At 49.1% G+C, this 12,460-nt stretch overlaps 1 protein-coding gene across 1 annotated transcript in view; it reads right to left on the reverse strand.

The window, feature by feature from the left end:
* The window catches only part of ELOVL5 (ELOVL fatty acid elongase 5), a 72,698-nt gene extending 60,717 nt beyond the window's left edge, over positions 1-11,981 (reverse strand). The window contains exon 1 of the mRNA XM_027523943.1: positions 11,702-11,981. The gene's annotated coding sequence lies outside the window, so the exon portion shown is untranslated. The remainder of the gene's footprint in view (positions 1-11,701) is intronic.
* Positions 11,982-12,460: the final 479 nt, after the last annotated feature.

Consider the following 12,460-nt stretch of genomic DNA (forward strand, 5'->3'; position numbering starts at 1 on the left):
GCACCCAGCTCACCCACTTCTGCTCCACACCCACTCCAGTGCCACTCTCAGTGCCTGCACCATGTTCGCCCCAGCAGACACTCCCCACGCTCCAGCTCACACTCCACCTGCCCTCTCCGATGCCCAACAAAGCCCTGTGGCCCCAGCTGGCCATTCGGCAGGGACGCAAAGAGTTCAGGCAGACGGGTGACCCAGCACTACCATCAGCTGACTGTGCGGCCCGGGCCCGCCATCTGACCTCTCCGCCTTGCTTTCATCAGCTGTCAGGTGAAGAGCAGCCCAAACTATTTCTAAATCTGCACCCAGTTCTAGGAAATCCTCGATCCCGAAACCCACTATCTAATCAAGGTCAGCATCATGTCAGCTGAACTATTGCACTCCCTTCTGATGGAGGGTCCCTGCCTCTGGTCTTGGCGTTGCTTCCCACTTCCCAAAAAGCATCTTTCTAGATTACTCCTCTCAAAACCAGTTAAAGGCTCTTAGGACAATGCTCAGATCCCTCACTGCGGCCTCAATTCCTCCTTTGCTTCTCCTTACAATCAGTTCCTCATGTGCTACCTGCCTCCTCCCTCACAGCCTCTGCCTGAATGCCTGCTTCCTCTCTCCAGCAGGCAGATGTCTGCTCAGTCTCCAGGCACCCTTCCCCGGACCCCTGGGTCTAATTTAGGGGGTCCCTTCCTGTCTGCGCACAGCACCCCACACTGTGCTCTCGGTGCTCATCACTATGGTATCAGTATCTGTTCCCTGGCAGTCTCTTCCACAGACTCCAACTTCCACATGGGCAGCACAGTCACTCTCATCCACCCTAGTACAGGCCGGGGGGTGGTCACCAGGATTCCGCCCAGGTCAGCAGGACTCTGAGCTGCCCACAGCCACTCAGAATCAAGATGAGATTTCTCAGTCTGTCTGCAGATTCGTGTGGCTGTATGTTTAAAGTCCTGGCTAAGGGAGACATAAGCGACACTGTCGGGGGTTGGTTTCTGGGAACGTGCCTTAAGAGAAAACAGAACTGAATCCTCGGCCCCGTCTACTCTGTCTCCTTCTCCATCCTGCTGCCTCCGAGCCCGACACACAGTGAGCTAGGAGCCTGCAGCTGGTCACCCCATACCCTTTCCCCAGCCCTTTTGTGCAAAATACAAGTAACACCTTGTTTTGAGATGCCATTAGTGGCACCATGATTATTTTGGGATCTCTGTCACCTGCACTCAAACCTAATGCCTTACCCACAGCACCAACAGCGATCTACTGCATCAAGTTCACACCTCACCTCTCGAGCTGGGTTACAATCTGTCAGTAGGTGTACTGTCATATGTCCCTGCAGGATCCACGCACTGGAGCAGAGGGCAGCAGAGAACACAATGGGGAGTAAGTGGGTATGGTCAGTCAATCAATGACCACGTGGCAACTGAAGCAGACAGGCTCCGTCCAACCTACACGGGCTGCCTTAACCTTGGCTCAGTGTTGCTGCTGCTGCTGCTAAGTCCCTTCAGTCGTGCCCCACTCTGTGCGACCCCATAGACGGCATCCCATCAGGCTCTTCCGTCCACGGGATTCTCCAGGCAAGAATACTGGAGTGGATTGCCATTTCCTTCTCCGTGGCTCAGTGTTGAGGCCAACCAAAATTAGGTTAAAAAGAGAGTGTCAGTTTCGACCATTATTTGACCAGGAAATAGATGAGTGCATAGTCACCAGCGTGCGTTCTCTTCCTTCCTTGGGCACAGTGCCACAATAAATCCCTGGCTTATTCCACCTAAAAGCTCTACAAGGTAACATGCAAATAAGCAAGGCCCTTTAACACAGCACACTGAAACAGCATCCTCTGCTCCTGGCAGACGGCGGGGGGACGTTTTGCAATTTGCTCTACTCCCTCAGCCTGGGTGGGGGAACAGCAACCCTAAGCAGGGAATCCAGCCCCCTAAGGCTGCTATCTCCTAGAGCTGGCTTCCCCGCGAGGGCTCATCTGTGCAGTGTTACAAACTCTCAAGCTTCTCAGGCTATTGAGGCATACTCACCTTCACAAAGCCATAAGCACAGATTACAGAACTGATTATACCCAAAAGGTACAGAGAGAGAAACATTCATGCAAATAATTGCCAGATACCTACCACATGCCAGACAGCACACAGGTACCAAGGATACACAGGGAACCCGGAGCAGACAGGGGAGGAAAGCCCTAGTTGTCCTCCTGATGAGAAGGAGGCTGACGCACACAGAGGTCAGCTGGCTATAACCAAGGTTACAAGAGCCGGAAGGGGTAGGAACAGCTAATTGAGTAAATAGCATCAGAGGTTCCAGGGTGTGTGAGTCTGACTTACAAGAAACAGGGCCTTTTCTGTTTAGCTGGGTTTGCTTTCGTGTGTTTTTGTCAGTGGGAAGCAATCGAGGAAGCGTCCGGACACAGATGGTGCAGAGCAGAGATGGAGCTGACGGGGCATGGGTGGGGAGATGTGGGGTGTTCAGAGTGAGAGGTGCAGGCAGGAAGTCAAGCGGGATCAAGGATGGCCCTAAGTGAAAGTAAACGAAGCTTTTCGTATGGAGTGCATGGATCCCACTGACGGGTCAGAAGATCTCCGCAGGAAGGAGCCGGGGGAAACCAGGCACCCTGCAAGGGCTGGCGTGCTATGAAAGGAGGGCGGCAGCAGACACAGCAGAACCCGAATGGACGACACTTGGCGACTGACGGATGGAGGGAAGGAGGAAGGATGTGGTTGACGGGAGAAGGACCCTGGCACTGATGGCCTGGGCAAACTGGTGACGGGGATGCGCCAGGTCATGCTGGCAGACAGGAGACAGGTTTGGAGGGCGACCAAGTGAATCAGCTGATGAGAAGTTGGAGCTTCTGATGAATCTGGAGCTCACAAGACAGAAGTGGATAAGAAACAAATGTCTGAGATGGACAGCAGGTGGGCAGGTGGATACGTGAATCCGTGGGCAAGGCAATCACCCACTGAGATTGGGTTTCCAACAGTACTTTGCAACGATTCATCTATATTTTGAATTTTGGAAGTCCTTTATAACATGCCAGTCCCATTTGCAAAACGATGGTACACTCAAGCATGGAGCTCTGTACCAGGGCCCGATGTAGGGCACCTACCATCACTCTGCATTCAGAGCCACCTTCCTCTGGGGTCCCTGCTGCTGCTGCTAAGTCGCTTCAGTCATGTCTGACTCTGTGCGACCCCACAGACGGCAGCCCACCAGGCCCCACCGTCCCTGGGATTCTCCAGGCAAGAACACTGGAGTGGGTTCCTGAGCTTCTTCCAAACCTACTATGTCTTGCGAAGCAAACAGAAAGGAGCTGCCATAACAAGCACAGTACATAAAGCATTCTCCGGGACGTGAAGTCCTGAAACACTGTACTTAAGGGGCTATTTGGAGAAGCTCTGACCTGTTTTAAGGCAACCACCTTCTTGGATGAAGCAGACTTGCAGACAATCAACGGCTGCACTGATGAGGACAGGCGATTCTCTGCAAGTCTCTAACTGGTCCCTTGAAGCCCGGCTTCAGGAGAGTGAGCTCTACTGCAACCCCATTTCTAATATACAAATCAGACTGCAATTGCAAGTGGCCGGGAGACAAACATTTAAGAGGCTTTTAAGCAACATCAGCTGCTGTGAGCAGCTGCTTGTAATTCTAAATCTGACTGCAGTCTCTTAACTGATGTGATTACTTGAATATTCAAAATAAATTATCAGGATCTCCAAGATAATTCATACAAAATATACAAACGCAGTGTTACAGCCTCAGCTGAAATGAAGAGAGAATGGAGGAACATAATTAACAAAGATAAGTTATGCACCCCCTCGAGAGAAAAGGTCTTAGATTTTAATTCAAACAGTGTAACATAAATATAGATATGACAGGAAAACACATTTCTTTTTTATATTAAAAAAATTCAATCTAAACCCCCACATTTTATAATTGTTTGGGTGTGGGGTGCGAGGGGGATGAAAAGAATAACAGGCAGAGTTAAAATGTATTTAAAAAAGAAAAAAGCCTACAATGTGGCATATTTAAAAGCAAACACAACCCAGTAATTATCTATCATCTCCTCTACAGCCAACGGTTATTTCACCACCTGGTTACATTCCATGCTAATACATAAACCACTCTGAATTTTGTGATCCTCATATTTTAGGGATTATGGTACTTAGAGCCATCATAATATTGTCAGGCCTAGTGACCCACACCCAGAAAGAAAACTAAGAAGTCCTAAAAGAGAAAGAATCCCAAGAGAACTAAAGGGGTGGGGAAGGTGTTAGTCTCAACAACCTGAACAAGCAGCCTTTAATCAGGCCTGTGTCAGAATGACCTACATGTTTCAAAACACACACGATGTACATCTCTACCCAAGGGGAAGCAGACAATCTGGAGGTTCCCTAGAGGATGAGGGTGCCCTTCCCTCCCAGCCCACAGCCCTCAGGTTTTACATATCTTGTAGATCAAACCCAGGTGGGCCTGGGGCCAAACAAGGAAACTGATGCTGGACGCCTTCGACCAGGCTGGATGCGAACCCTGCCTCTGCCACCTGCTAGCTGGGAAGCCTTGAACAAGTCACCTAACCTTTCTGTGCCTTAGTTTCCTCATCTGTAAAACTGGGGGTACCGATTTCATGGGGGAGCCTTGGTGGTGAAGCACCTTAGAAAAGTACCTAACATGTAGTATATGTAGCACCCACAGAGAGGCCTCATCCTCTTCATAAGTCCCGAAGTATTACACTGCCCAACTGCAGCATCATTTATTCTTCTGAAGAACATTACTCAGCTGACTCAATCTTCTATTATAAACAATGCTTCAGTGAACATTCTAGTCAATAGAGAGATTTTTTTTTTAATGATGCTCATCAAATTCAGTCAGTCCCCTACTTAACTTTTAGGTATAATACTGATAGTCTCAACAGCCCCTCCACCCCAAACTAGGCACAGAAGTCTCAAAGAGGTGGAGTGATTGGCCCACCAATGCCTGTCCAGCTCTCAGGGCAGAGCTGGACCCCTGGTTCCCTGCAGCTGCTAACCTGAAAGGCCTCTTCTCCAGTCCCCTTCCTACTGGTTTGCTAACTTTTAAAAGCATGTAGTAGATACTTTTTGGAGAAGGCAATGGCAACCCACTCCAGTACTCTTGCCTGGAAGATCCCATGGATGGAGGAGCCTGGTAGGCTGCAGACCATGGGGTCGCTAAGAGTCGGACATGACTGAGCGACTTCACTTTCACTTTTCACTTTCATGCATTGGAGAAGGAAATGGCAACCCACTCCAGTGTTCTGCCTGGAGCTGCCGTCTATGGGGTTGCACAGAGTCGAACATGACTGAAGCGACTTAGCAGCAGCAGCAGCAGCAGTAGATACTTTTAATAAATGCACTTTAGATCCATAGTAAACATTTGGAAGTTTTGTAACAGGTAAACTCAAACTTTCACAGAGGTACATATCAGCTCAAAAACAGGGTAGATACAAGTGTCAACAGCCCCTATAAATATTCAGGTAATGTACTTTTTCTGCCAAAGCCTGAAGCAGAGGTACCCTAAATACTATCCCCAAGGGACATCAGCACATGGCGAAACTTCCCATCGAAGCAAATGAATAATTATTGAATTCGGTGTCATGAGAACTATTCTTTGGGGAAGGAGAAATTGACAACAATTACTTTGTAGGAGCATGTGCTGTGCCAAGACAAAAGGAACGGGTACTTCAGGGTTCAGGATAACTCAGATAAGATAAGAACCGGAGTGGCCAACTCTGCAGTGTGGCTCCAATTAGGTCTGTTTAGTATGCACGCCGGAGAAGGCAATGGCAACCCATTCCAGTACTCTTGCCTGGAAAATCCCTTGGACGGAGGGGCCTGGTAGGCTGCAGTCCATGGGGTCGCTAGGAGTCAGATACGACTGAGCGACTTCACTTTCACTTTTCACTTTCATGCATTGGAGAAGGAAATGGCAACCCACTCCAGTGTTCTTGCCTGGAGAATCCCAGGGACGGGGAGCCTGATGGGCTGCCATCTATGGGGTTGCACAGAGTCAGATACGACTGAAGCGACTTAGCAGCAGCAGCAGTATGCACGTATCAGAGGTTAGCTCTGACAGGGTGAAACTGTTGACAACGGGGGAAGAACTGTAACATAGAGATGGAACCTGTAACCAGCATGTGCTCACAAGAGGGCGTGAATTAGTATCAGGATTGTCATTTGAAGCTGCAGTTGTTTCAAGAAAATGGTTATTCTAATCAGAGAAAGCATGCGAGTCCCAGCACTAGAAATCTTAAGTGAAAAACTATTCTCTAAACCCCAGTCATTAAGAAGACATCAAACAAAAGGTACTGAAGTCTAACAAGATACAAGGAACACTGGGATTATCACACATCACTGTGCTCAACTGGGACCAGAAGGGGAGCAGGCAGGGAGGACAGGATTCAGTCTTCCTAAAAGCTCAGCAAGTACGACTATTTTCAATCCAGGGGCCACACAATTTTAAAAGCAAATGTATTTGAGTCAAATAAAAGTATCCTCATGGAGGAAACATGTCAGAAGGAACCAAGCGGCTTGGTAATGGTAACGTTTATGGGTTGAAATCAGGGTGGGGTGGGAAGGCGATTCTATGACACAAACCCCAATATGAGGAGGGTCTACCTTTCTGAACAACTAACTCTGCTAGGCCGGAGTAATTCCAGCGGTTATGTTTAACTTCTTAAAGAGAAAACTGTAATTTCCATCCCTGATTTCTGACATCTACCTTTCAAAGACCTAAAGGATTTCAACTTTGATTCTCTATCCCTGATCAAACAGAAGCAAAGGATTTGCTCTCTGCAAAAGCGAACATAAAAAATTTTCGTTCTGAAAGGATCCTGAAATTCACCTTGGTATAACTGTTTAGTTTTAAAGGACCAACGCCCAGAGTTGATTTAAGGTTGAAGGCAGGTTTAGGATAACAAACCAGGGCAGCCGGGTTCCATACAAGGACAAGGCACCCTACCCAAACCACTGTACCTTCCAAACCTCTCAGATTACTTCCGTTTCAATAAACAAAGGAATATGCATGTGCTTTACTATAATCCCGTATTACAAGGCAATGTTTATTTTATGTGAGTTTAGGTAATTCAGTGGATGAGAGGACCCAGAGGCCTTGGTTCTTACTCTGCCAGCAACTGACTCCACGAGCTCACCAGTACTGAGACTTTCCTTTTCTCATCCACAAGCACCCTGATTTCAGTAATATTAAAACAGGAAAGAGGGCTCGTGTGATTTTACCATGCCACTGATTACAAGATGCATCACTACCCAGGTATGTTAAAACGTGAAAAACTGCCTGAAAATGGATGAAATGTGGTGGAAACACATCTTTCTAATGTGGCAGACAAACACTGGCTGCAAAGAGGAATGGGGACCAGAGCGGGAGAAAGAGCCTGTCTGGATGGATCATGGGCCCTTGAGATGTTTCCAATGGAGAACAAAGCCTCCTCTCCCTCCCTCTATGACGCTGCAGTTCTTCTAACCCCCACGCCCGAGAGCACCCTTCCTCTTGCTGGCCCTCAATCCGGCTGGTCTTCAAGTTGCGTAGATCTCCTAGAGACATTCTCAAATGATTAGCTCGCTCCAGTGTGTGCTCGTGGCCATGGCTCCAGGTGAGGCCTCACCACTGCCTGGCCTACTCCAACAGCCTCCCAGTCCACCCTCATATCCCCCATGTCCATCCTCACCAATCCACCCCACGCACTCTGACAATACTCATGTCCTTGGAGCACAACATTCAGGATACACTCCTTCCAGTCCAAAAGCCTCAGTGGTCTTGTGACAACATCTCAGGAAAGACAATAGGCTAGGAGGTCAAGACCACCCAGGCTAGAATGCTTTGTGACCTTGGGCAAGCGTCTAAACTTCTGAGCCTCCATTTCCTCACTTGTAAAGTGGGAATGCTTAGAGTACCAACTAATAGTACTTGAGAAAAATCCATGTAAGAGCTCAATGCAGAGTCTGACACGTAGTAATAGTTTAATAAAAGTTAGCCCTTATTATCAACAACTTGTCTTACTAACCTTTCTTCCCACTTCTGCCTGTCAGCTTCATGCATCTGGGCTACTTGCTTTAATGCCCAATGATGCACTTGTCGGCTCTCTAAACTTTCTCTCCAAGAATGCCTGTTCTCTGTGCACCTGTAAGATTCCTCTATGATGGGTAAGGTGAAATTCAAATGTGGATTCCGTTCTGTTTCATTTAATTCAATCCTCTCTTTGATGGGGCCTGACGTCCTTGGTGGCCCTTATAGCCAATACTGGCACACCCCTATATCCACAGAGACTTACCCTGAAGGTGTAGTTTAGCAGCCAGGTAGGTGTGGTGAAACTTAAATGCACTTCCTCAGTTTGGGATAGGTCCCAGGATATCAGATTTCCACTCTTCTAGTTATTACTTCAAGTAACCAAGGCCTAAATCAAGGCCAAGGACCCTCTCTGGAAGGTGGCCGCAGTTCCCGTATGTGAATATGGTAATAGGGGGTCTAGACTGGAACTGGCAGTCATCTTGCAAGATCAGCCTATGGACCTAACAAACATCTGGGAAGACTTCAGAGAAACAGAACATAAGTTCTGCCTTTGGGACTTTTCAGGTCAGGTGGTCATTTAAGTCCATCTGGCACTGGGTTCTCTGTCTCTTGCACAGAAAGCATCCTAACCAGCTGGGCAATGTGAGGCGCTGATGACCTGGCAAGCTCTGCCATAAAGCTTTCCCAGATACAGTGAGAAAAGCCCCCTCTCAGAAATCTGCTTCTGATCCCCTTCTAGTATAAGGTGCAGATTAAGTACAGGTGTAAAAGGATTAAAGTATAAGCTACTTCAGAAACTGTGTTGTTCAGCTTTGTATACAACCCCAAGACACACACACAGCACACACTCAGTAGCTGACAAGCCAATAAACTGATAGAAAGAGTGAATCAAATGTGGGCTAAAAGGAAGGAACAGACTTTACAGATGTGAAAGATGGCGAACTGTTAATCTTGGATGGCTTGAAGATAGACCTTTATTCAGAGGTTAGATTTTTAAGTTACAGAGTAACAGAGTTACATAAAGGGCAGAGCCCACTGAACAAATCCGAGCAGCACAAGGACAGAGGACGGGGCAGGTAAGTTGCAGGAGACAGATCTACATGATTTGGACAAGTCACCTGGCATCTCTAGGCCTCAGTTCTCAATTCTTTATAAAAGAGGTAGGGGATATAACTTCCCACAGGGTGGATGTAAGAATTATCTATGGAAAGCAACTATTAACAGGAAGGTGCCCACATCAGTAATACCTGAAACTGAATGTATGCAAAGACAAACCCACTGGGTAACTAATGGAAACAGTAACTGTTCCCATCAGTAACAGAAGAGTTGGTAGGCACAGAGGAGGGCTTAAAAATAATTAGAAGTTTTCTTAGGGGAGAGGGACAGGATGTGGCCGAGTAAGGGGCTGAGTAAAAAGTAAAACCATCATTCATACTCTCTACTATCTACTTAGGCATCAAAGTCACCCTAAAAGATGGTAAACAGCTTTGCCGTGATTTCTGTAATTCAAGTTGGAAATAAGACACCCAAGGACTGATACTCACTTCTACAAACAGGAGGACAATCAACAGTTATGCTGAGAGAAAACGAGGAGGTAGTGGCAAAGAGATCCTTGCAAACACCCCCAAATTAAGAATTCTGACACCACTCCCCCCAAAGAAAAAGCTCAGTAGATCCCAGGCAAAGAGATAACTCACCTCATTTTCAAAAACAGCTTTGTTGGAATACTGGAATTAGTGTCTGTGAAAACCTAATTTTAAATATTTTCCCAGTTATTTGAGATTCTCCAGCTTTATTCCTGGCCACATCCCCTAAACCTCACTTCCCTTCCCCAAGAAGAAAAATAAGTGAAGAAGAAACATTTATCAAACCACTATTTGGCAAGCCCCCATGCTGGGCACTTTCAGCTGTATCATCTCATGGAATCCCTAGCAATTCTGGAACATGAAACCCTGAACAGAAATGATTTCGAAATTGAGTCAAGAAGCTGAGGACAGAGTCTGAAGTAATGTACTTCTCTTGAAAAAAAATCTGACCGTCAAAATTTTAATACACTTTCTACTTTCACTTTCAGCTAAGTTCTATTCTATATTCTGTAAAACTAGCCATCAGTAACCATCAATAACATTTCTCCTTTTGTCTGCAGTTAGAAACAAAAAAGAAATGCGAAAAAGAGAATCTGTCTAGAAAAACTTCCTGTCAATGAGAAGTTATAATCTAGGGTAAGAATGCAAAAGGGACATGAATGACTTTTCTCTTCCAAGTACTGAGCTTTCCCTGGAGAATCCCAGGCAGCATCCAAGCGGACTGAAACAGTGATGCGCTTGTCCCCTCACCGCGGATGCAAAGTTCAACTGTTCATCCACAGCCACCGAACGCCAAACCGGTTGTGTCCGTATCTCTAGATTCTGCCCCAGTGTTGTTGGCTGAGAGGTGCAAGCAAAACAAGCGCACCCAACAGGTTATCTACTGAGTGGTTAGGGAAACAAGTTACAAAACCTAACAAGGAACACGAGCTCTTCCGTGCCACCCTATAAAGAAAGCACTTCCTGCCACCGGTCCCGCTATTAAAGAATTAAGGCTCCCCACCACTCTCCCGTCGCAACCCTAGGTTCCGCAGCCCAGTTCGTAGGTCATGCACTGGATTCTTCCATTCGGGACTCCCCACCCCCACCCCAAAGTGGGCCAAGTGCATTATCCACATTTGCAATCAAGAAGCCAAGAGCTGAGCTCAACTACAGTCGTGAGCAGGGGAAACCATCACCCTAAAAGTGCAAGGGCACGGAACGGTTGGTGGCAAGACACAGTTCTGAAGAACAAGTCTTGCTCCAGGCACGACTCCCACCACCCCGAGGCGGGCTTGCGAACGCTGGGGTAGGGTGGGGGGCGAGTCTTATCTGCGTTTAAACTGTAAAAGAGGACTTTTCCTTGCTACTCACAGCAGACACGACCCGGCTGCGAGCCGCTCCAGCCCGCGACCCCACCGCCCTTGCGCCCCGATTCCCTCAAGAGTAGCCCAGGTGGTTCCCGAGTCTCCGCCCCCGCGCTTCCCCACCGGCCTCATCCTCTCCGAGGACCCCTGGCTACAGTTATCTGGTTTTAATAAAAACCGAAGTGTTCCCAGGCTAGCGGGCTCGCCTCCGGGGCGGGGGCAGAGGCGGGAGGGCAAGAGAAAAAACGAAAGGCCCGAGGGGACCGACCCGCGCTGCGACCTCCTGGCCCCGCCGTGGTCCTCCCGGCTCACGCGGGTTTTGTTCTCCGAGGAAGCGCGATCGCTCTCGGGCTCTTCCCTGAATCTCCGGCCGCGCGTTCATCTAACCCGGGCGGGTGAACTCGAGCTCAGAGCCCACCCGCCCTGCCTCCCGTAGGCGAGCCGGGTGCGTTCCCGCCGCGCCAGTCAGTGGGCACACTGTCTACCGGCGGCTTCCACCGCTAAACAGGTGAGACAGCATCTCGCAGAAACGGCCGGGGCGCCTGCCGTCGCGCCCTGAGACCCGGGTCCGGCGGGCTCCTTCGCCACGCGGGCGCAGCGCGGGCCGGGCCGGCAGTCGCTCGTGCGCTCCGGGTTAAGAACCCAACAGCGGGGTCGCATCCCTGGGTCCCGGCTGCGCGCCGGCGCGGGTGTCATGGCCGAGCGGCGGCCAGCCAAAGTTTTCCGGAGCCGCCCGCTTACCTCTTAGGCCGAGCGCAGCGGCGGCTCGGAGAAGCGGCTAGGCGGAGGTGGCGGCGGAGCCCCGGGACCAGCCGAGCCAGGAGGAGGCTGGAGGGAGGTACCGGCCAGCAGGAGCAGCCGCGATGAGAAGAGGAAGGCGCCGGGTATCTACAATCAGAACGTGGGCTGACCGTGACGTCACAATGGCGCGGCCAGCCAATCGCCGTCCGGAGGCCGAATCTAGCGCTATGATGTCATGCGACCCGGGAGCCAATCGTGAAACAATAGAACTTTCGTGATTGTAAATTCCAGAATCCGATGCAGTGGAGAGCAGTGGTCCGGGTTGGTCCCCTCTGGTTCACGTGTCTCTGGACAATTTTATCCGCTTTCTTCCTAATAAGCCTGCGTGGAACGCAGAGCCTGCGCAATAGCACCGGTGAAGTTCCCGATGCCCTGAACTCTGTTTCTCTCAGTGCCAGGCCTGGCAGGGTTGTGTGGCTGCGTTTGGACGGCAGACGCCCACTGTGGTGCTGTCTCCTCGCGGGCTCTGGAAGGGAGCCAGTTCTTGGTTTTAGATGAAAGGGTTAAATGCCTACGGACGTACTAGAGCTAACGAAATAGGGCAGCAACAACAACAAAAAAAGCGCTGGAAACTGGTGCTGCAGCTTAACTCCCTGTTGGTAGATTTACCGTGATTTTTCTTAGGGATTCTGATTTTCCCTTAGTGATCACTGCCAACTCCATTTCTCCTCAAGACTTTTTGTAGGAAATAAGGTGAGG

Source organism: Bos indicus x Bos taurus, chromosome 23 (genome assembly GCF_003369695.1).
Source record: "Bos indicus x Bos taurus breed Angus x Brahman F1 hybrid chromosome 23, Bos_hybrid_MaternalHap_v2.0, whole genome shotgun sequence".
Classification (NCBI taxonomy): domain Eukaryota; kingdom Metazoa; phylum Chordata; class Mammalia; order Artiodactyla; family Bovidae; genus Bos; species Bos indicus x Bos taurus.